The sequence below is a fragment of the Gossypium hirsutum genome, chromosome A11 (assembly GCF_007990345.1).
Source record: "Gossypium hirsutum isolate 1008001.06 chromosome A11, Gossypium_hirsutum_v2.1, whole genome shotgun sequence".
Classification (NCBI taxonomy): domain Eukaryota; kingdom Viridiplantae; phylum Streptophyta; class Magnoliopsida; order Malvales; family Malvaceae; genus Gossypium; species Gossypium hirsutum.
Window position 1 is genome coordinate 89850520 of NC_053434.1, and position 3925 is coordinate 89854444.

Genomic DNA, 3925 nt, shown 5'->3' on the forward strand with positions numbered 1-3925 from the left:
TGTTGTTGGAATGGTTAATTTAATCAATTAAGCTTCAATTTATTTCGTGATAGGTTGATTGTATTTTGTTTGTTAAAATTGTTAAAATTGTGTTTATGTTGTTATAGGCCTTGGTAAGATGCTTGATTAAGTAAAATCATGACTAAGTTATTCTTGCATTACAATTGTGAGGTAGCTAATGAATTAATTATTTAAATAGATTGAAATTGTAATTAATGGACACAGTACTTAATCAGTGCAAGTTTAATCATCTAAGGTAGCTGAGGGTTAAATTAGCAACGGTATCTGACAATACATTTGTCTTGCATAACTTGCAAGATTATTGTGATAAAACTGTTTCAAGGTAGGGATACTTTGTTACCTCACGTAGTCTTTTATGTGCTTATTAGATTTAATTAATCGTTTGAACTAACATAGGGATATGTACAATAGATTATTTCAATTTAATAAGTATGTATGTGCAATAACATATTTGCCTATTAAAGATTTGCTTAATCGATTGAACTGACATAGGGATATAGTCAAGAGATAAATGGATTTTGGTAGGTGAGTATGTTCATAAGTTAGCAAATTACCAAGTTGCTATGAATTTATTCGGAACAATATAAACATGAGTAAGTTAAGAAATGTAATTGTTCTAACACAATTATGTCATCCTAATTAAAATCATATGTTGAAATCGTGCATTTGAGATTAATTTATTTACTTTACTTAGTTTAAAATTTAGTTTTTAATCACCCTCTTCAAACAAAATATTTTTCTTCACCAAAGTGTTTTAAATAGCATTCATAAATAATTCTTTTTACAGTCCCTGTGGGTACGATAACTCAACATTTACTTGTCACTTTATTACTTGTTGCGATTGTGTACACTTGCACATTTTCGTCGTTCCAAGTTTTTGGCGCCGTTGCCCGGGACTGTTTTAAAAAGTCATTATTTGTGAAATTGTTAGTTTTGCATTTTGGTTTATTTTTCTGTTCAAATTTTAACTTAATTGATTTTTCTATGATTATTTTAGGTGTTTATGAGTATTGACCGAATTATTGATTTACTCCCTATAGACTGTAAGATTGAACGAACTTTTCTATAGCGAAAAAGACAAGCAAGTTAGAGAAGGGATGAAGAGATGAACTTCAAAAATTCGAATCAAGGAAACAGAGCAGACCTTGCTCAAAATCCTATCCTTATTGCTAATGATAGGGATAGAGCTTTAAAATAGTATGCAATGCTAGTGTTTAATGATCTTTATCCAGGTATTAGGAGACCTGAAATTGAGGCACAACAATTTGAGTTAAAGCTAGTCATGTTCCAGATGCTTCAGACAATGGGCCAATTCAGTGGAATGACTACTGAAGATCTTCACCTACATTTAAGACTGTTTATGGAGGTGAACGATTCTTTCAAGTTAGCCAGGGTACCTGAAGATGCATTACAATTGAAGTTGTTCTAGTATTCACTAAGGGACATAACTTGAGCCTGGTTGATCTCATTGCCACCAAATTCAATTTCCATATGGCAAAAGTTAGCAGAAAGATTTCTCATGAAGTATTTTCTGCCTAGCAAGAATGCTAAGTTGAGGAATGAGATCACTGTCTTCCAACAAATGGATGATGAGTCCTTGTATGAGGCATGGGAAAGGTACAAAGAATTATTATGGAAGTTCCCTCTCATGGAATCCCATATTGCATCCAACTTGAGATGTTTTATAATGGTCTCAATGCTCATATGAGGATGGTAGTGGATGCTTATGCTAACGATGCTATATTTTCTAAGTCTTATAATGAGGCTTATGAAATCATTGAGAGGATTGCCAACAATAATTATCAATGGCCAGCCAATCGAGCAGCATCAGGAAGATGAGTTGCTGGAATACATGAAGTAAACGCTCTTACTTCACTTGTATCAGGTATCATCAATATCCTCAATGTTAAAAAAGCTTACTACTAATGGGTCTAATAGTTTTACAGCACAACCACCAAATCAATTTGAAAATATAGTCTGTGTCTATTGTGGGGAGTGACATTTGTTTGAAGAATGTCCATAAAACCCAAAATCTGTATATTACAGGGGTAACCAGAACCAAAATCGACGTAGGCAAGGACTGCAATCCAATTTCCATAACCCATCATGGCGAAACCACCCTAATTTTTCCCGGAGTAACAAAGGGGCTGGAACCAGTAACACTTATACCCAACCTAGATCGACCCAGCCACCTTGTTTTCCCTAATAAGTTCAAAAAACAACCCAAGCTAAATCATCCAATGGCTTAGAAAATTTGTTAAAGGAATACATAGCGAAGAATGATGCCTTAATTAAAAGCCAAGCAGTTACATTGAAAAATCTGGAAAATCAAATGGGCTAGCTTGCTATGAACTCAGGAACCGATCGCAAGGTGTTTTACCTAGTGATACGGAGAATCCGAGGAATCCAGGGAAGGAGCATTGTAAACCGTTGACATTGAGGAGTAAAAAGACTTTAAAGCCCAATTCTGTCGATGTTGAGAAGGAGCTAGCTAACGTTCAAGACTCAGAGGAAGTTCAACTAAGTATTAAAATTCTAGTTTCACGAGAACCAGAATCTGCAAATCAGACAAGGTAACTTCAGAACTAGCTAATTCTGATAAACTAACAACTTCATTAGATGCAGAATTACCACAGAAGACGAATAAACCAGTTTTAGTAAAGAAACCTCGACCACCCTACCTTCAAATACTTCAAAAGCAGAAACAGGAAATTCAATTCAAGAATTTTCTAGACGTACTCAAGCAACTTCATATCAACATCTTGTTGGTTGAAGCACTTGAACAAATTCCGAACTACGTCAAATTCATGAAAGATATCCTGTCTAAAAAAATGAAGAGTTGGAGAATTTGAAATGGTAGCCTAGACAAAGGAATGCAGTGAATATCTTCAAAACAAACTACCCCCAAAATTGAAAGATCCTGGATGTTTTACCATGCCTTGCAATATTGCAACAATATATTGTGGTAAAGCATTATGTTACTTGGGTGTGAGTATCAACTTCATGCCAATGTCAATATTGAGGAAGTTGGGGTTAGGTGAAGTTAGACCTACTATGGTTACACTTTAATTAGCAGATCGATCCTTAGCACATCCAGAATGAAAAATCGAAAATGTATTGGTATGTATAGACAAATTTATCTTTTCTGTTAACTTTGTGATTCTAGACTTTGAAGAAGACAAAGAGGTGCCAATCATTCTAGGAAGACCGTTCTTAGCAACCGGAAGAACCCTTATTGATGTGCAGAAGGGCGAGCTTACTATGCGCGCTCAGGATAATCAAGTAACATTTAACATTTTTAAGTCTATGCACTTTCCTGACACAATTCATGACTATTCTATAGTGTTTGATTTAGAGGATTTAATCATGGAGAAGGAACTCAACTATGTTAAGGATCCATTAGAACAAATTTTGACATCATATCCTTCAAATGATGAAGAGAAGGATGAATACTTAGCTTTGTTAGAAGCTAACCAAAGAGGATTTAATCCACAATCACATTTTGAATCTTTGGAGTTAAAGAAAAGGGATTATGCCCAACCAAAAGCGTCAATCGAGGAGCCACCTAAATTAGAACTAATCGAGGAGCCACCTAAATTAGAACGTAAGGTACTTCCCTTACGTTTGAAATATGTTTATTTAGGTAACTCTTCTAGTTTGCCTATGATTGTTTCAGTAGAATTAACTACTTAGCAAGAAGAGAAACTCATCCTGGTATTGAAACAATTCAAGAAGGTTATTGGATGGACCATAGCTGATATTCACAAAATTAGTCCATCTGTATACATGCACAAGATTATCCAGGAAGATGGTGAAAAAGGGACAATTGATGGACAACGAAGACTGAACCCCATCATGAAGGACGTAGTTAAGAAAGAATCCATCAAGTGGTTAGATGCAGGTA

At 34.9% G+C, this 3925-nt stretch overlaps 1 non-coding gene across 1 annotated transcript; it reads right to left on the reverse strand.

Moving 5' to 3' along the window:
* Positions 1 to 1570: 1570 nt before the first annotated feature.
* On the reverse strand, positions 1571 to 1676 carry LOC121210588 (small nucleolar RNA R71). Its single transcript, XR_005905703.1, has one exon. It is a non-coding gene; the product is annotated as a small nucleolar RNA R71 (small nucleolar RNA).
* Between the last annotated feature and the right edge of the window lie 2249 nt (positions 1677 to 3925).